Source organism: Euwallacea fornicatus, unplaced genomic scaffold (assembly GCF_040115645.1).
Source record: "Euwallacea fornicatus isolate EFF26 unplaced genomic scaffold, ASM4011564v1 scaffold_84, whole genome shotgun sequence".
Lineage (NCBI taxonomy): Eukaryota > Metazoa > Arthropoda > Insecta > Coleoptera > Curculionidae > Euwallacea > Euwallacea fornicatus.
The window spans coordinates 366563-389464 of NW_027096052.1; positions in this window are offsets into that span (position 1 = coordinate 366563).

The following is a 22902-nucleotide window of genomic DNA, read 5'->3' on the forward strand; positions in this document are numbered from 1 at the left end:
TAGTACTTTATGTGCTCAAACACACAACTTTTGTGACTTTTCAAACTTCGAAGCTCGATAACTTCGGCAAATGTGGACCAAATTTGTTAACCAAAGTGTCAAATTAATCAGCTCGACGAGATCTTTAAAATGACATAACAATTCATGATTGCATCTTGTTGCATTTCCAAGAAAAATAGTACTTTATGTGCTCAAATACACAACTTTTGTGACTTTTCCAATTTTGAAGCTCGATAACTTTGGCAAATGTGGACCAAATTTGTTAAACAAAGTGTCAAATTAATCAGCTCGACAAGGTTATGAAGATGTCACAACTCACCATGATTACATCTTGTTGAACTTCCAAGAAAAATAGTACTTTATGTGCTCAAACACACAACTTTTGTGACTTTTCAAAATTTGAAGATCGATAACTTCGGCAAATGTGGACCAAATTTGTTAAACAAAGTGTCAAAGTAATCACCTCAATGAGATTTTGAAGATGTCACAACACATCATGATTGCATCTTGTTGATCTTCCAAGAAAAATAGTACTTTATGTGCTCAATCACACAACTTTTGTGACTTTTCCAATTTTGAAGCTCGATAACTTTGGCAAATGTGGACCAAATTTGTTAACCAAAGTGTCAAATTAATCAGTTCGACGAGATCTTTAAAATGACACAACAATTCATGATTGCATCTTGTTGAATTTCCAAGAAAAATAGTACTTTATGTGCTCAAACACACAACTTTTGTGACTTTTCAAACTTTGAAGCTCGATAACTTCGGCAAATGTGGACCAAATTTGTTAAACAAAGTGTCAAAGTAATCACCTCAACGAGATTTTGAAGATGTCACAACACATCATGATTACATCTTGTTGAACTTCCAAGAAAAATAGTACTTTATGTGCTCAAACACACAACTTTTGTGACTTTTCAAACTTTGAAGCTCGATAGCTTCGGCAAATGAAGACCAAATTTGTTAAACAAAGTGTCAAATTACTCACCTCAACGAGATTATAAAGATGTCACAACACATCATGATTACATCTTGTTGAACTTCCAGGAAAAATAGTACTTTATGTGCTCAAACACACAACTTTTGTGACTTTTCAAACTTCGAAGCTCGATAACTTCGGCAAATGTGGACCAAATTTGTTAACCAAAGTGTCAAATTAATCAGCTCGACGAGATCTTTAAAATGACATAACAATTCATGATTGCATCTTGTTGCATTTCCAAGAAAAATAGTACTTTATGTGCTCAAATACACAACTTTTGTGACTTTTCCAATTTTGAAGCTCGATAACTTTGGCAAATGTGGACCAAATTTGTTAAACAAAGTGTCAAATTAATCAGCTCGACAAGGTTATGAAGATGTCACAACTCACCATGATTACATCTTGTTGAACTTCCAAGAAAAATAGTACTTTATGTGCTCAAACACACATATTTTGTGACTTTTCAAATTCTGAAGCTCGATAACTTTGGCAAATGTGGACCAAATTTGTTAAACAAAGTGTCAAATTAATCACCTCAACGAGATTTTAGAGATGTCACAACACATCATGATTACATCTTGTTGAACTTCCAAGAAAAATAGTACTTTATGTGCTCAAACACACAACTTTTGTGACTTTTCAAACTTTGAAGCTCGATAACTTCGGCAAATGTGGACCAAATTTCTTAAACAAAGTGTCAAAGTAATCACCTCAACGAGATTTTGAAGATGTCACAACATATCATGATTGCATCTTGTTGAATTTCCAAGAAAAATAGTACTTTATGTGCTCAAACACACAACTTTTGTGACTTTTCAAACTTTGAAGCTCGATAACTTCGGCAAATGTGGACCAAATTTCTTAAACAAAGTGTCAAAGTAATCACCTCAACGAGATTTTGAAGATGTCACAACATATCATGATTGCATCTTGTTGAATTTTCAAGAAAAATAGTACTTTATGTGCTCAAACAGATATATTTTGTGACTTTTCAAACTTTGAAGCTCGATAACTTTGGCAAATGTGGACCATATTTGTTAACCATAGTTTCACATTAATCAGCTCGACGAGATCTTTAAAATGACATAACAATTCATGATTGCATCTTGTTGAATTTCCAAGAAAAATAGTACTTTATGTGCTCAAACACACAACTTTTGTGACTTTTCAAACTTTGAAGCTCGATAGCTTCGGCAAATGAAGACCAAATTTGTTAAACAAAGTGTCAAATTAATCACCTCAACGAGATTTTAGAGATGTCACAACACATCATGATTACATCTTGTTGAACTTCCAAGAAAAATAGTACTTTATGTGCTCAATCACACAACTTTTGTGACTTTTCCAATTTTGAAGCTCGATAACTTTGGCAAATGTGGACCAAATTTGTTAACCAAAGTGTCAAATTAATCAGCTCAACGAGATTTTGAAGATGTCACAACACATCATGATTGCATCTTGTTGAATTTCCAAGAAAAATAGTACTTTATGTGCTCAAACATACATATTTTGTGACTTTTCAAACTTTGAAGCTCGATAACATTGGCAAATGTGGACCAAATTTCTTAAACAAAGTGTCAAAGTAATCACCTCAACGAGATCTTAAAGATGTCACAACACATCATGATTACATCTTGTTGAACTTCCAAGAAAAATAGTACTTTATGTGCTCAAACACACAACTTTTGTGACTTTTCAAACTTCGAAGCTCGATAACTTCGGCAAATGTGGACCAAATTTGTTAACCAAAGTGTCAAATTAATCAGCTCGACGAGATCTTTAAAATGACATAACAATTCATGATTGCATCTTGTTGCATTTCCAAGAAAAATAGTACTTTATGTGCTCAAATACACAACTTTTGTGACTTTTCCAATTTTGAAGCTCGATAACTTTGGCAAATGTGGACCAAATTTGTTAAACAAAGTGTCAAATTAATCAGCTCGACAAGGTTATGAAGATGTCACAACTCACCATGATTACATCTTGTTGAACTTCCAAGAAAAATAGTACTTTATGTGCTCAAACACACATATTTTGTGACTTTTCAAATTCTGAAGCTCGATAACTTTGGCAAATGTGGACCAAATTTGTTAAACAAAGTGTCAAAGTAATCACCTCAACGAGATTTTGAAGATGTCACAACATATCATGATTGCATCTTGTTGAATTTCCAAGAAAAATAGTACTTTATGTGCTCAAACACACAACTTTTTTGACTTTTCCAATTTTGAAGCTCGATAACTTTGGCAAATGTGGACCAAATTTGTTAAACAAAGTGTCAAAGTAATCAGCTCGACAAGGTTATGAAGATGTCACAACACACCATGATTACATCTTGTTGAACTTCCAAGAAAAATAGTACTTTATGTGCTCAAACACACATATTTTGTGACTTTTCAAACTCTGAAGCTCGATAACTTTGGCAAATGTGGACCAAATTTGTTAAACAAAATGTCAAAGTAATCACCTCAACGAGATTTTGAAGATGTCACAACACATCATGATTACATCTTGTTGAACTTCCAAGAAAAATAGTACTTTATGTGCTCAAACACACAACTTTTGTGACTTTTCAAACTTTGAAGCTCGATAACTTCGGCAAATGTGGACCAAATTTCTTAAACAAAGTGTCAAAGTAATCACCTCAACGAGATTTTGAAGATGTCACAACACATCATGATTACATCTTGTTGAACTTCCAAGAAAAATAGTACTTTATGTGCTCAAACACACAACTTTTTTGACTTTTCCAATTTTGAAGCTCGATAACGTTGGCAAATGTGGACCACATTTGTTAAACAAAATGTCAAAGTAATCACCTCACCGAGATTTTGAAGATGTCACAACACATCATGATTACATCTTGTTGAACTTCCAAGAAAAATAGTACTTTATGTGCTCAAACACACAACTTTTGTGACTTTTCAAACTTTGAAGCTCGATAGCTTCGGCAAATGAAGACCAAATTTGCTAAACAAAGTGTCAAATTACTCACCTCAACGAGATTATAAAGATGTCACAACACATCATGATTACATCTTGTTGAACTTCCAGGAAAAATAGTACTTTATGTGCTCAAACACACAACTTTTGTGACTTTTCAAACTTTGAAGCTCGATAACTTTGGCAAATGTGGACCAAATTTGTTAAACAAAATGTCAAAGTAATCACCTCAACGAGATTTTGAAGATGTCACAACACATCATGATTACATCTTGTCGAACTTCCAAGAAAAATAGTACTTTATGTGCTCAAACACACAACTTTTGTGACTTTTCAAACTTTGAAGCTCGATAACTTCGGCAAATGTGGACCAAATTTCTTAAACAAAGTGTCAAAGTAATCACCTCAACGAGATTTTGAAGATGTCACAACATATCATGATTGCATCTTGTTGAATTTCCAAGAAAAATAGTACTTTATGTGCTCAAACACACAACTTTTGTGACTTTTCAAACTTTGAAGCTCGATAACTTCGGCAAATGTGGACCAAATTTCTTAAACAAAGTGTCAAAGTAATCACCTCAACGAGATTTTGAAGATGTCACAACATATCATGATTGCATCTTGTTGAATTTCCAAGAAAAATAGTACTTTATGTGCTCAAACACACAACTTTTTTGACTTTTCCAATTTTGAAGCTCGATAACTTTGGCAAATGTGGACCAAATTTGTTAAACAAAGTGTCAAAGTAATCAGCTCGACAAGGTTATGAAGATGTCACAACACACCATGATTACATCTTGTTGAACTTCCAAGAAAAATAGTACTTTATGTGCTCAAACACACATATTTTGTAACTTTTCAAACTCTGAAGCTCGATAACTTTGGCAAATGTGGACCAAATTTGTTAAACAAAATGTCAAAGTAATCACCTCAACGAGATTTTGAAGATGTCACAACACATCATGATTACATCTTGTTGAACTTCCAAGAAAAATAGTACTTTATGTGCTCAAACACACAACTTTTGTGACTTTTCAAACTTTGAAGCTCGATAACTTCGGCAAATGTGGACCAAATTTCTTAAACAAAGTGTCAAAGTAATCACCTCAACGAGATTTTGAAGATGTCACAACACATCATGATTACATCTTGTTGAACTTCCAAGAAAAATAGTACTTTATGTGCTCAAACACACAACTTTTTTGACTTTTCCAATTTTGAAGCTCGATAACGTTGGCAAATGTGGACCACATTTGTTAAACAAAATGTCAAAGTAATCACCTCAACGAGATTTTGAAGATGTCACAACACATCATGATTACATCTTGTTGAACTTCCAAGAAAAATAGTACTTTATGTGCTCAAACACACAACTTTTGTGACTTTTCAAACTTTGAAGCTCGATAGCTTCGGCAAATGAAGACCAAATTTGTTAAACAAAGTGTCAAATTACTCACCTCAACGAGATTATAAAGATGTCACAACACATCATGATTACATCTTGTTGAACTTCCAGGAAAAATAGTACTTTATGTGCTCAAACACACAACTTTTGTGACTTTTCAAACTTTGAAGCTCGATAACTTTGGCAAATGTGGACCAAATTTGTTAAACAAAATGTCAAAGTAATCACCTCAACGAGATTTTGAAGATGTCACAACACATCATGATTACATCTTGTCGAACTTCCAAGAAAAATAGTACTTTATGTGCTCAAACACACAACTTTTGTGACTTTTCAAACTTTGAAGCTCGATAACTTCGGCAAATGTGGACCAAATTTCTTAAACAAAGTGTCAAAGTAATCACCTCAACGAGATTTTGAAGATGTCACAACATATCATGATTGCATCTTGTTGAATTTCCAAGAAAAATAGTACTTTATGTGCTCAAACACACAACTTTTGTGACTTTTCAAACTTTGAAGCTCGATAACTTCGGCAAATGTGGACCAAATTTCTTAAACAAAGTGTCAAAGTAATCACCTCAACGAGATTTTGAAGATGTCACAACATATCATGATTGCATCTTGTTGAATTTTCAAGAAAAATAGTACTTTATGTGCTCAAGCAGATATATTTTGTGACTTTTCAAACTTTGAAGCTCGATAACTTTGGCAAATGTGAACCATATTTGTTAACCATAGTTTCACATTAATCAGCTCGACGAGATCTTTAAAATGACATAACAATTCATGATTGCATCTTGTTGAATTTCCAAGAAAAATAGTACTTTATGTGCTCAAACACACAACTTTTGTGACTTTTCAAACTTTGAAGCTCGATAGCTTCGGCAAATGAAGACCAAATTTGTTAAACAAAGTGTCAAATTAATCACCTCAACGAGATTTTAGAGATGTCACAACACATCATGATTACATCTTGTTGAACTTCCAAGAAAAATAGTACTTTATGTGCTCAATCACACAACTTTTGTGACTTTTCCAATTTTGAAGCTCGATAACATTGGCAAATGTGGACCAAATTTCTTAAACAAAGTGTCAAAGTAATCACCTCAACGAGATTTTAAAGATGTCACAACACATCATGATTACATCTTGTTGAACTTCCAAGAAAAATAGTACTTTATGTGCTCAAACACACAACTTTTGTGACTTTTCAAACTTTGAAGTTCGATAGCTTCGGCAAATGAAGACCAAATTTGTTAAACAAAGTGTCAAATTAATCATCTCGACGAGATCTTTAAAATGACACAACACACCATGATTACATCTTGTTGAACTTCCAAGAGAAATAGTACTTTATGTGCTCAAACAAACAACTTTTGTGACTTTTCAAACTTTGAAGCTCGATAGCTTCGGCAAATGAAGACCAAATTTGTTAAACAAAGTGTCAAATTAATCATCTCGACGAGATCTTTAAAATGACACAACACACCATGATTACATCTTGTTGAACTTCCAAGAGAAATAGTACTTTATGTGCTCAAACACACAACTTTTGTGACTTTTCAAACTTTGAAGCTCGATAGCTTCGGCAAATGAAGACCAAATTTGTTAAACAAAGTGTCAAATTAATCAGCTCGACAAGGTTATGAAGATGTCACAACACATCATGATTACATCTTGTTGAACTTCCAAGAAAAATAGTACTTTATGTGCTGAAACACACAACTTTTGTGACTTTTCAAACTTTGAAGCTCGATAGCTTCGGCAAATGAAGACCAAATTTGTTAAACAAAGTGTCAAATTACTCACCTCAACGAGATTATAAAGATGTCACAACACATCATGATTACATCTTGTTGAACTTCCAGGAAAAATAGTACTTTATGTGCTGAAACACACAACTTTTGTGACTTTTCAAACTTTGAAGCTCGATAACTTCGGCAAATGTGGACCAAATTTGTTAAACTAAATGTCAAAGTAATCACCTCAACGAGATTTTGAAGATGTCACAACACATCATGATTACATCTTGTTGAACTTCCAAGAAAAATAGTACTTTATGTGCTCAAACACACAACTTTTGTGACTTTTCAAATTTTGAAGCTCGATAACTTCGGCAAATGTGGACCAAATTTCTTAAACAAAGTGTCAAAGTAATCACCTCAACGAGATTTTGAAGATGTCAAAAACACATCATGATTACATCTTGTTGAACTTCCAAGAAAAATAGTACTTTATGTGCTCAAACACACAACTTTTGTGACTTTTCAAAATTTGAAGATCGATAACTTCGGCAAATGTGGACCAAATTTGTTAAACAAAGTGTCAAAGTAATCACCTCAACGAGATTTTGAAGATGTCACAACACATCATGATTACATCTTGTTGAACTTCCAGGAAAAATAGTACTTTATGTGCTCAAATACACAACTTTTGTGACTTTTCAAACTTTGAAGCTCGATAGCTTCGGCAAATGTGGACCAAATTTCTTAAACAAAGTGTCAAAGTAATCAGCTCAACGAGATTTTGAAGATGTCGCAACACATCATCATTGCATCTTGTTGATCTTCCCAGAAAAATAGTACTTTATGTGCTCAAACACACAACTTTTGAGACTTTTCAAACTTTGAAGTTCGATAACTTCGGCAAATGTGGACCAAATTTGTTAAACAAATTGTCAAAGTAATCACCTCAACGAGATTTTGAAGATGTCACAACACATCATGATTACATCTTGTTGAACTTCCAAGAAAAATAGTACTTTATGTGCTCAATCACACAACTTTTGTGACTTTTCCAATTTTGAAGCTCGATAACTTTGGCAAATGTGGACCAAATTTGTTAACCAAAGTGTCAAATTAATCAGTTCGACGAGATCTTTAAAATGACACAACAATTCATGATTGCATCTTGTTGAATTTCCAAGAAAAATAGTACTTTATGTGCTCAAACACACAACTTTTGTGACTTATCAAACTTTGAAGCTCGATAACTTCGGCAAATGTGGACCAAATTTGTTAAACAAAGTGTCAAAGTAATCACCTCAACGAGATTTTGAAGATGTCACAACACATCATGATTACATCTTGTTGAACTTCCAAGAAAAATAGTAGTTTATGTGCTCAAACACACATATTTTATGACTTTTCAAACTTTGAAGCTCGATAACATTGGCAAATGTGGACCAAATTTCTTAAACAAAGTGTCAAAGTAATCACCTCAACGAGATTTTGAAGATGTCACAACACATCATGATTACATCTTGTTGAACTTCCAGGAAAAATAGTACTTTATGTGCTGAAACACACAACTTTTGTGACTTTTCAAACTTTGAAGCTCGATAGCTTCGGCAAATGAAGACCAAATTTGTTAAACAAAGTGTCAAATTACTCACCTCAACGAGATTATAAAGATGTCACAACACATCATGATTACATGTTGTTGAACTTCCAGGAAAAATAGTACTTTATGTGCTGAAACACACAACTTTTGTGACTTTTCAAACTTTGAAGCTCGATAACTTTGGCAAATGTGGACCAAATTTGTTAAACTAAATGTCAAAGTAATCACCTCAACGAGATTTTGAAGATGTCACAACACATCATGATTACATCTTGTTGAACTTCCAAGAAAAATAGTACTTTATGTGCTCAAACACACAACTTTTGTGACTTTTCAAACTTTGAAGCTCGATAACTTCGGCAAATGTGGACCAAATTTCTTAAACAAAGTGTCAAAGTAATCACCTCAACGAGATTTTGAAGATGTCACAACATATCATGATTGCCTCTTGTTGAATTTCCAAGAAAAATAGTACTTTATGTGCTCAAACACACAACTTTTGTGACTTTTCAAACTTTGAAGCTCGATAACTTCGGCAAACGAAGACCAAATTTGTTAAACAAAGTGTCAAATTACTCACCTCAACGAGATTATAAAGATGTCACAACACATCATGATTACATCTTGTTGAACTTCCAGGAAAAATAGTACTTTATGTGCTCAAACACACAACTTTTGTGACTTTTCAAACTTTGAAGCTCGATAACTTTGGCAAATGTGGACCAAATTTGTTAAACAAAATGTCAAAGTAATCACCTCAACGAGATTTTGAAGATGTCACAACACATCATGATTACATCTTGTCGAACTTCCAAGAAAAATAGTACTTTATATGCTCAAACACACAACTTTTGTGACTTTTCAAACTTTGAAGCTCGATAACTTCGGCAAATGTGGACCAAATTTCTTAAACAAAGTGTCAAAGTAATCACCTCAACGAGATTTTGAAGATGTCACAACATATCATGATTGCATCTTGTTGAATTTCCAAGAAAAATAGTACTTTATGTGCTCAAACACACAACTTTTGTGACTTTTCAAACTTTGAAGCTCGATAACTTCGGCAAATGTGGACCAAATTTCTTAAACAAAGTGACAAAGTAATCACCTCAACGAGATTTTGAAGATGTCACAACATATCATGATTGCATCTTGTTGAATTTTCAAGAAAAATAGTACTTTATGTGCTCAAACAGATATATTTTGTGACTTTTCAAACTTTGAAGCTCGATAACTTTGGCAAATGTGGACCATATTTGTTAACCATAGTTTCACATTAATCAGCTCGACGAGATCTTTAAAATGACATAACAATTCATGATTGCATCTTGTTGAATTTCCAAGAAAAATAGTACTTTATGTGCTCAAACACACAACTTTTGTGACTTTTCAAACTTTGAAGCTCGATAACTTCGGCAAATGTGGACCAAATTTCTTAAACAAAGTGTCAAAGTAATCACCTCAACGAGATATTGAAGATGTCACAACATATCATGATTGGATCTTGTTGAATTTTCAAGAAAAATAGTACTTTATGTGCTCAAACAGATATATTTTGTGACTTTTCAAACTTTGAAGCTCGATAACTTTGGCAAATGTGGACCATATTTGTTAAACAAAATGTCAAAGTAATCACCTCAACGAGATTTTGAAGATGTCACAACACATCATGATTACATCTTGTCGAACTTCCAAGAAAAATAGTACTTTATGTGCTCAAACACACAACTTTTGTGACTTTTCAAACTTTGAAGCTCGATAACTTTGGCAAATGTGGACCAAATTTGTTAAACAAAATGTCAAAGTAATCACCTCAACGAGATTTTGAAGATGTCACAACACATCATGATTACATCTTGTCGAACTTCCAAGAAAAATAGTACTTTATATGCTCAAACACACAACTTTTGTGACTTTTCAAACTTTGAAGCTCGATAACTTCGGCAAATGTGGACCAAATTTCTTAAACAAAGTGTCAAAGTAATCACCTCAACGAGATTTTGAAGATGTCACAACATATCATGATTGCATCTTGTTGAATTTCCAAGAAAAATAGTACTTTATGTGCTCAAACACACAACTTTTGTGACTTTTCAAACTTTGAAGCTCGATAACTTCGGCAAATGTGGACCAAATTTCTTAAACAAAGTGACAAAGTAATCACCTCAACGAGATTTTGAAGATGTCACAACATATCATGATTGGATCTTGTTGAATTTTCAAGAAAAATAGTACTTTATGTGCTCAAACAGATATATTTTGTGACTTTTCAAACTTTGAAGCTCGATAACTTTGGCAAATGTGGACCATATTTGTTAACCATAGTTTCACATTAATCAGCTCGACGAGATCTTTAAAATGACATAACAATTCATGATTGCATCTTGTTGAATTTCCAAGAAAAATAGTACTTTATGTGCTCAAACACACAACTTTTGTGACTTTTCAAACTTTGAAGCTCGATAGCTTCGGCAAATGAAGACCAAATTTGTTAAACAAAGTGTCAAATTAATCACCTCAACGAGATTTTAGAGATGTCACAACACATCATGATTACATCTTGTTGAACTTCCAAGAAAAATAGTACTTTATGTGCTCAATCACACAACTTTTGTGACTTTTCCAATTTTGAAGCTCGATAACTTTGGCAAATGTGGACCAAATTTGTTAACCAAAGTGTCAAATTAATCAGCTCAACGAGATTTTGAAGATGTCACAACACATCATGATTGCATCTTGTTGAATTTCCAAGAAAAATAGTACTTTATGTGCTCAAACATACATATTTTGTGACTTTTCAAACTTTGAAGCTCGATAACATTGGCAAATGTGGACCAAATTTCTTAAACAAAGTGTCAAAGTAATCACCTCAACGAGATTTTAAAGATGTCACAACACATCATGATTACATCTTGTTGAACTTCCAAGAAAAATAGTACTTTATGTGCTCAAACACACAACTTTTGTGACTTTTCAAACTTCGAAGCTCGATAACTTCGGCAAATGTGGACCAAATTTGTTAACCAAACTGTCAAATTAATCAGCTCGACGAGATCTTTAAAATGACATAACAATTCATGATTGCATCTTGTTGCATTTCCAAGAAAAATAGTACTTTATGTGCTCAAATACACAACTTTTGTGACTTTTCCAATTTTGAAGCTCGATAACTTTGGCAAATGTGGACCAAATTTGTTAAACAAAGTGTCAAATTAATCAGCTCGACAAGGTTATGAAGATGTCACAACTCACCATGATTACATCTTGTTGAACTTCCAAGAAAAATAGTACTTTATGTGCTCAAACACACATATTTTGTGACTTTTCAAATTCTGAAGCTCGATAACTTTGGCAAATGTGGACCAAATTTGTTAAACAAAGTGTCAAAGTAATCACCTCAACGAGATTTTGAAGATGTCACAACATATCATGATTGCATCTTGTTGAATTTCCAAGAAAAATAGTACTTTATGTGCTCAAACACACAACTTTTTTGACTTTTCCAATTTTGAAGCTCGATAACTTTGGCAAATGTGGACCAAATTTGTTAAACAAAGTGTCAAAGTAATCAGCTCGACAAGGTTATGAAGATGTCACAACACACCATGATTACATCTTGTTGAACTTCCAAGAAAACTAGTACTTTATGTGCTCAAACACACATATTTTGTGACTTTTCAAACTCTGAAGCTCGATAACTTTGGCAAATGTGGACCAAATTTGTTAAACAAAATGTCAAAGTAATCACCTCAACGAGATTTTGAAGATGTCACAACACATCATGATTACATCTTGTTGAACTTCCAAGAAAAATAGTACTTTATGTGCTCAAACACACAACTTTTGTGACTTTTCAAACTTTGAAGCTCGATAACTTCGGCAAATGTGGACCAAATTTCTTAAACAAAGTGTCAAAGTAATCACCTCAACGAGATTTTGAAGATGTCACAACACATCATGATTACATCTTGTTGAACTTCCAAGAAAAATAGTACTTTATGTGCTCAAACACACAACTTTTTTGACTTTTCCAATTTTGAAGCTCGATAACTTTGGCAAATGTGGACCAAATTTGTTAAACAAAGTGTCAAAGTAATCAGCTCGACAAGGTTATGAAGATGTCACAACACACCATGATTACATCTTGTTGAACTTCCAAGAAAAATAGTACTTTATGTGCTCAAACAGATATATTTTGTGACTTTTCAAACTTTGAAGCTCGATAACTTTGGCAAATGTGGACCATATTTGTTAACCAAAGTTTCACATTAATCAGCTCGACGAGATCTTTAAAATGACATAACAATTCATGATTGCATCTTGTTGAATTTCCAAGAAAAATAGTACTTTATGTGCTCAAACACACAACTTTTGTGACTTTTCAAACTTTGAAGCTCGATAGCTTCGGCAAATGAAGACCAAATTTGTTAAACAAAGTGTCAAATTAATCAGCTCGACAAGGTTATGAAGATGTCACAACACATCATGATTACATCTTGTTGAACTTCCAAGAAAAATAGTACTTTATGTGCTGAAACACACAACTTTTGTGACTTTTCAAACTTTGAAGCTCGATAGCTTCGGCAAATGAAGACCAAATTTGTTAAACAAAGTGTCAAATTAATCAGCTCGACGAGATTTTAAAGATGTCACAACACATCATGATTACATCTTGTTGAACTTCCAGGAAAAATAGTACTTTATGTGCTCAAACACACAACTTTTGTGACTTTTCCAATTTTGAAGCTCGATAACTTTGGCAAATGTGGACCAAATTTGTTAACCAAAGTGTCAAATTAATCAGTTCGACGAGATCTTTAAAATGACACAACAATTCATGATTGCATCTTGTTGAATTTCCAAGAAAAATAGTACTTTATGTGCTCAAACACACATATTTTATGACTTTTCAAACTTTGAAGCTCGATAACATTGGCAAATGTGGACCAAATTTCTTAAACAAAGTGTCAAAGTAATCATCTCAATGAGATTTTAAAGATGTCACAACACATCATGATTACATCTTGTTGAACTTCCAAGAAAAATAGTACTTTATGTGCTCAAACACACAACTTTTGTGACTTTTCAAACTTTGAAGCTCGATAACTTCGGCAAATGTGGACCAAATTTGTTAACCAAAGTGTCAAATTAATCAGCTCAACGAGATTTTGAAGATGTCACAACACATCATGATTGCATCTTGTTGAATTTCCAAGAAAAATAGTACATTATGTGCTCAAACATACATATTTTGTGACTTTTCAAACTTTGAAGCTCGATAACATTGGCAAATGTGGACCAAATTTCTTAAACAAAGTGTCAAAGTAATCACCTCAACGAGATTTTAAAGATGTCACAACACATCATGATTACATCTTGTTGAACTTCCAAGAAAAATAGTACTTTATGTGCTCAAACACACAACTTTTGTGACTTTTCAAACTTTGAAGCTCGATAGCTTCGGCAAATGAAGACCAAATTTGTTAAACAAAGTGTCAAATTAATCATCTCGACGAGATCTTTAAAATGACACAACACACCATGATTACATCTTGTTGAATTTCCAAGATAAATAGTACTTTATGTGCTCAAACAAACAACTTTTGTGACTTTTCAAACTTTGAAGCTCGATAGCTTCGGCAAATGAAGACCATATTTGTTAAACAAAGTGTCAAATTAATCATCTCGACGAGATCTTTAAAATGACACAACACACCATGATTACATCTTGTTGAACTTCCAAGAGAAATAGTACTTTATGTGCTCAAACACACAACTTTTGTGACTTTTCAAACTTTGAAGCTCGATAGCTTCGGCAAATGAAGACCAAATTTGTTAAACAAAGTGTCAAATTAATCAGCTCGACAAGGTTATGAAGATGTCACAACACATCATGATTACATCTTGTTGAACTTCCAAGAAAAATAGTACTTTATGTGCTGAAACACACAACTTTTGTGACTTTTCAAACTTTGAAGCTCGATAGCTTCGGCAAATGAAGACCAAATTTGTTAAACAAAGTGTCAAATTACTCACCTCAACGAGATTATAAAGATGTCACAACACATCATGATTACATCTTGTTGAACTTCCAGGAAAAATAGTACTTTATGTGCTCAAACACACAACTTTTGTGACTTTTCAAACTTTGAAGCTCGATAGCTTCGGCAAATGAAGACCAAATTTGTTAAACAAAGTGTCAAATTAATCAGCTCGACAAGGTTATGAAGATGTCACAACACATCATGATTACATCTTGTTGAACTTCCAAGAAAAATAGTACTTTATGTGCTGAAACACACAACTTTTGTGACTTTTCAAACTTTGAAGCTCGATAGCTTCGGCAAATGAAGACCAAATTTGTTAAACAAAGTGTCAAATTAATCACCTCAACGAGATTATAAAGATGTCACAACACATCATGATTACATCTTGTTGAACTTCCAAGAAAAATAGTACTTTATGTGCTCAAACACACAACTTTTGTGACTTTTCAAACTTCGAAGCTCGATAACTTCGGCAAATGTGGACCAAATTTGTTAACCAAACTGTCAAATTAATCAGCTCGACGAGATCTTTAAAATGACATAACAATTCATGATTGCATCTTGTTGCATTTCCAAGAAAAATAGTACTTTATGTGCTCAAATACACATATTTTGTGACTTTTCAAACTCTGAAGCTCGATAACTTTGGCAAATGTGGACCAAATTTGTTAAACAAAGTGTCAAAGTAATCAGCTCGACAAGGTTATGAAGATGTCACAACACACCATGATTACATCTTGTTGAACTTCCAAGAAAACTAGTACTTTATGTGCTCAAACACACATATTTTGTGACTTTTCAAACTCTGAAGCTCGATAACTTTGGCAAATGTGGACCAAATTTGTTAAACAAAATGTCAAAGTAATCACCTCAACGAGATTTTGAAGATGTCACAACACATCATGATTACATCTTGTTGAACTTCCAAGAAAAATAGTACTTTATGTGCTCAAACACACAACTTTTGTGACTTTTCAAACTTTGAAGCTCGATAACTTCGGCAAATGTGGACCAAATTTCTTAAACAAAGTGTCAAAGTAATCACCTCAACGAGATTTTGAAGATGTCACAACACATCATGATTACATCTTGTTGAACTTCCAAGAAAAATAGTACTTTATGTGCTCAAACACACAACTTTTTTGACTTTTCCAATTTTGAAGCTCGATAACTTTGGCAAATGTGGACCAAATTTGTTAAACAAAGTGTCAAAGTAATCAGCTCGACAAGGTTATGAAGATGTCACAACACACCATGATTACATCTTGTTGAACTTCCAAGAAAAATAGTACTTTATGTGCTCAAACAGATATATTTTGTGACTTTTCAAACTTTGAAGCTCGATAACTTTGGCAAATGTGGACCATATTTGTTAACCAAAGTTTCACATTAATCAGCTCGACGAGATCTTTAAAATGACATAACAATTCATGATTGCATCTTGTTGAATTTCCAAGAAAAATAGTACTTTATGTGCTCAAACACACAACTTTTGTGACTTTTCAAACTTTGAAGCTTGATAGCTTCGGCAAATGAAGACCAAATTTGTTAAACAAAGTGTCAAATTAATCAGCTCGACGAGATTTTAAAGATGTCACAACACATCATGATTACATCTTGTTGAACTTCCAGGAAAAATAGTACTTTATGTGCTCAAACACACAACTTTTGTGACTTTTCCAATTTTGAAGCTCGATAACTTTGGCAAATGTGGACCAAATTTGTTAACCAAAGTGTCAAATTAATCAGTTCGACGAGATCTTTAAAATGACACAACAATTCATGATTGCATCTTGTTGAATTTCCAAGAAAAATAGTACTTTATGTGCTCAAACACACATATTTTATGACTTTTCAAACTTTGAAGCTCGATAACATTGGCAAATGTGGACCAAATTTCTTAAACAAAGTGTCAAAGTAATCATCTCAATGAGATTTTAAAGATGTCACAACACATCATGATTACATCTTGTTGAACTTCCAAGAAAAATAGTACTTTATGTGCTCAAACACACAACTTTTGTGACTTTTCAAACTTTGAAGCTCGATAACTTCGGCAAATGTGGACCAAATTTGTTAACCAAAGTGTCAAATTAATCAGCTCAACGAGATTTTGAAGATGTCACAACACATCATGATTGCATCTTGTTGAATTTCCAAGAAAAATAGTACTTTATGTGCTCAAACATACATATTTTGTGACTTTTCAAACTTTGAAGCTCGATAACATTGGCAAATGTGGACCAAATTTCTTAAACAAAGTGTCAAAGTAATCACCTCAACGAGATTTTAAAGATGTCACAACACATCATGATTACATCTTGTTGAACTTCCAAGAAAAATAGTACTTTATGTGCTCAAACACACAACTTTTGTGACTTTTCAAACTTTGAAGCTCGATAGCTTCGGCAAATGAAGACCAAATTTGTTAAACAAAGTGTCAAATTAATCATCTCGACGAGATCTTTAAAATGACACAACACACCATGATTACATCTTGTTGAATTTCCAAGATAAATAGTACTTTATGTGCTCAAACAAACAACTTTTGTGACTTTTCAAACTTTGAAGCTCGATAGCTTCGGCAAATGAAGACCATATTTGTTAAACAAAGTGTCAAATTAATCATCTCGACGAGATCTTTAAAATGACACAACACACCATGATTACATCTTGTTGAACTTCCAAGAGAAATAGTACTTTATGTGCTCAAACACACAACTTTTGTGACTTTTCAAACTTTGAAGCTCGATAGCTTCGGCAAATGAAGACCAAATTTGTTAAACAAAGTGTCAAATTAATCAGCTCGACAAGGTTATGAAGATGTCACAACACATCATGATTACATCTTGTTGAACTTCCAAGAAAAATAGTACTTTATGTGCTGAAACACACAACTTTTGTGACTTTTCAAACTTTGAAGCTCGATAGCTTCGGCAAATGAAGACCAAATTTGTTAAACAAAGTGTCAAATTACTCACCTCAACGAGATTATAAAGATGTCACAACACATCATGATTACATCTTGTTGAACTTCCAGGAAAAATAGTACTTTATGTGCTCAAACACACAACTTTTGTGACTTTTCAAACTTTGAAGCTCGATAGCTTCGGCAAATGAAGACCAAATTTGTTAAACAAAGTGTCAAATTAATCAGCTCGACAAGGTTATGAAGATGTCACAACACATCATGATTACATCTTGTTGAACTTCCAAGAAAAATAGTACTTTATGTGCTGAAACACACAACTTTTGTGACTTTTCAAACTTTGAAGCTCGATAGCTTCGGCAAATGAAGACCAAATTTGTTAAACAAAGTGTCAAATTAATCACCTCAACGAGATTATAAAGATGTCACAACACATCATGATTGCATCTTGTTGAACTTCCAGGAAAAATAATACTTTATGTGCTCAAACACACAACTTTTGTGACTTTTCCAATTTTGAAGCTCGATAACTTTGGCAAATGTGGACCAAATTTGTTAAACAAAGTGTCAAATTAATCACCTCAACGAGATTATAAAGATGTCACAACACATCATGATTACATCTTGTTGAACTTCCAGGAAAAATAGTACTTTATGTGCTCAAACACACAACTTTTGTGACTTTTCCAATTTTGAACCTCGATAACTTTGGCAAATGTGGACCAAATTTGTTAAACAAAGTGTCAAATTAATCAGCTCGACGAGATCTTTAAAATGACGCAACACATCATCATTGCACCTTGTTGAACTTCCAAGAAAAATAGTACATTATGTGCTCAAACACACAACTTTTGTGACTTTTCAAACTTTGAAGCTCGATAGCTTCGGCAAATGAAGACCAAATTTGTTAAACAAAGTGTCAAATTAATCACCTCAACGAGATTATAAAGATGTCACAACACATCATGATTGCATCTTGTTGAACTTCCAGGAAAAAAAATACTTTATGTGCTCAAACACACAACTTTTGTGACTTTTCCAATTTTGAAGCTCGATAACTTTGGCAAATGTGGACCAAATTTGTTAAACAAAGTGTCAAATTAATCACCTCAACGAGATTATGAAGATGTCACAACACATCATGATTACATCTTGTTGAACTTCCAGGAAAAATAGTACTTTATGTGCTCAAACACACAACTTTTGTGACTTTTCCAATTTTGAACCTCGATAACTTTGGCAAATGTGGACCAAATTTGTTAAACAAAGTGTCAAATTAATCAGCTCGACGAGATCTTTAAAATGACGCAACACATCATCATTGCACCTTGTTGAACTTCCAAGAAAAATAGTACATTATGTGCTCAAACACACAACTTTTGTGACTTTTCAAACTTTGAAGCTCGATAGCTTCGGCAAATGAAGACCAAATTTGTTAAACAAAGTGTCAAATTAATCACCTCAACGAGATTATAAAGATGTCACAACACATCATGATTGCATCTTGTTGAACTTCCAGGAAAAATAATACTTTATGTGCTCAAACACACAACTTTTGTGACTTTTCCAATTTTGAAGCTCGATAACTTTGGCAAATGTGGACCAAATTTGTTAAACAAAGTGTCAAATTAATCACCTCAACGAGATTATAAAGATGTCACAACACATCATGATTACATCTTGTTGAACTTCCAGGAAAAATAGTACTTTATGTGCTCAAACACACAACTTTTGTGACTTTTCAAATTTTGAAGCTCGATAACTTCGGCAAATGTGGACCAAATTTCTTAAACAAAGTGTCAAAGTAATCACCTCAACGAGATTTTGAAGATGTCACAACACATCATGATTACATCTTGTTGAACTTCCAGGAAAAATAATTCTTTATGTGCTCAAACACACAACTTTTGTGACTTTTCCAATTTTGAAGCTCGATAACTTTGGCAAATGTGGACCAAATTTGTTAAACAAAGTGTCAAATTAATCACCTCAACGAGATTATAAAGATGTCACAACACATCATGATTACATCTTGTTGAACTTCCAGGAAAAATAGTACTTTATGTGCTCAAACACACAACTTTTGTGACTTTTCAAACTTTGAAGCTCGATAGCTTCGGCAAATGAAGACCAAATTTGTTAAACAAAGTGTCAAATTAATCACCTCAACGAGATTATAAAGATGTCACAACACATCATGATTGCATCTTGTTGAACTTCCAGGAAAAATAATACTTTATGTGCTCAAACACACAACTTTTGTGACTTTTCCAATTTTGAAGCTCGATAACTTTGGCAAATGTGGACCAAATTTGTTAAACAAAGTGTCAAATTAATCACCTCAACGAGATTATAAAGATGTCACAACACATCATGATTTAATCTTGTTGAACTTCCAGGAAAAATAGTACTTTATGTGCTCAAACACACAACTTTTGTGACTTTTCCAATTTTGAACCTCGATAACTTTGGCAAATGTGGACCAAATTTGTTAAACAAAGTGTCAAATTAATCAGCTCGACGAGATCTTTAAAATGACGCAACACATCATCATTGCACCTTGTTGAACTTCCAAGAAAAATAGTACATTATGTGCTCAAACACACAACTTTTGTGACTTTTCCAATTTTGAAGCTCGATAACTTTGGCAAATGTGGACCAAATTTGTTAAACAAAGTGTCAAATTAATCAGCTCGACGAGATCTTTAAAATGACGCAACACATCATCATTGCACCTTGTTGAACTTCCAAGAAAAATAGTACATTATGTGCTCAAACACACAACTTTTGTGACTTTTCAAACTTTGAAGCTCGATAGCTTCGGCAAATGAAGACCAAATTTGTTAAACAAAGTGTCAAATTAATCACCTCAACGAGATTATAAAGATGTCACAACACATCATGATTGCATCTTGTTGAACTTCCAGGAAAAATAATACTTTATGTGCTCAAACACACAACTTTTGTGACTTTTCCAATTTTGAAGCTCGATAACTTTGGCAAATGTGGACCAAATTTGTTAAACAAAGTGTCAAATTAATCACCTCAACGAGATTATAAAGATGTCACAACACATCATGATTACATCTTGTTGAACTTCCAGGAAAAATAGTACTTTATGTGCTCAAACACACAACTTTTGTGACTTTTCAAATTTTGAAGCTCGATAACTTTGGCAAATGTGGACCAAATTTCTTAAACAAAGTGTCAAAGTAATCACCTCAACGAGATTTTGAAGATGTCACAACACATCATGATTACATCTTGTTGAACTTCCAGGAAAAATAATTCTTTATGTGCTCAAACACACAACTTTTGTGACTTTTCCAATTTTGAAGCTCGATAACTTTGGCAAATGTGGACCAAATTTGTTAAACAAAGTGTCAAATTAATCACCTCAACGAGATTATAAAGATGTCACAACACATCATGATTACATCTTGTTGAACTTCCAGGAAAAATAGTACTTTATGTGCTCAAACACACAACTTTTGAGACTTTTCAAACTTTGAAGCTCGATAACTTTGGCAAATGTGGACCAAATTTGTTAACCAAAGTGTCAAATTAATCAGCTCGACGAGATCTTTAAAATGACGCAACAATTCATGATTGCATCTTGTTGAATTTCCAAGAAAAATAGTACTTTATGTGCTCAAACACACAACTTTTGTGACTTTTCCAATTTTGAACCTCGATAACTTTGGCAAATGTGGACCAAATTTGTTAAACAAAGTGTCAAATTAATCAGCTCGACGAGATCTTTAAAATGACGCAACACATCATCATTGCACCTTGTTGAACTTCCAAGAAAAATAGTACATTATGTGCTCAAACACACAACTTTTGTGACTTTTCCAATTTTGAAGCTCGATAACTTTGGCAAATGTGGACCAAATTTGTTAAACAAAGTGTCAAATTAATCAGCTCGACGAGATCTTTAAAATGACGCAACACATCATCATTGCACCTTGTTGAACTTCCAAGAAAAATAGTACATTATGTGCTCAAACACACAAATTTTGTGACTTTTCAAACTTTGAAGCTCGATAGCTTCGGCAAATGTGGACCAAATTTGTTAACCAAAGTGTCAAATTAATCAGCTCGACGAGATCTTTAAAATGACGCAACACATCATCATTGCACCTTGTTGAACTTCCAAGAAAAATAGTACATTATGTGCTCAAACACACAAATTTTGTGACTTTTCAAACTTTGAAGCTCGATAACTTTGGCAAATGTGGACCAAATTTGTTAACCAAAGTGTCAAATTAATCAGCTCGACGAGATCTTTAAAATGACACAACAATTCATGATTGCATCTTGTTGAACTTCCAAGAAAAATAGTACTTTATGTGCTCAAACACACAAATTTTGTGACTTTTCAAACTTTGAAGCTCGATAGCTTCGGCAAATGAAGACCAAATTTGTTAAACAAAGTGTCAAATTAATCAGCTCGACAAGGTTATGAAGATGTCACAACACATCATGATTACATCTTGTTGAACTTCCAAGAAAAATAGTACTTTATGTGCTGAAACACACAACTTTTGAGACTTTTCAAACTTTGAAGCTCGATAACTTCGGCAAATGTGGACCAAATTTGTTAAACAAAGTGTCAAAGTAATCACCTCAACGAGATTTTGAAAATGTCACAACACATCATGATTACATCTTGTTGAACTTCCAAGAAAAATAGTACTTTATGTGCTCAATCACACAACTTTTGTGACTTTTCCAATTTTGAAGCTCGATAACTTTGGCAAATGTGGACCAAATTTGTTAACCAAAGTGTCAAATTAATCAGTTCGACGAGATCTTTAAAATGACACAATTCATGATTGCATCTTGTTGAATTTCCAAGAACAATAGTACTTTATGTGCTCAAACACACATATTTTATGACTTTTCAAACTTTGAAGCTCGATAACATTGGCAAATGTGGACCAAATTTCTTAAACAAAGTGTCAAAGTAATCACCTCAATGAGATTTTAAAGATGTCACAACACATCATGATTACATCTTGTTGAACTTCCAAGAAAAATAGTACTTTATGTGCTCAAACACACAACTTTTGTGACTTTTCAAACTTTGAAGCTCGATAACTTCGGCAAATGTGGACCAAATTTGTTAACCAAAGTGTCAAATTAATCAGCTCAACGAGATTTTGAAGATGTCACAACACATCATGATTGCATCTTGTTGAATTTCCAAGAAAAATAGTACTTTATGTGCTCAAACATA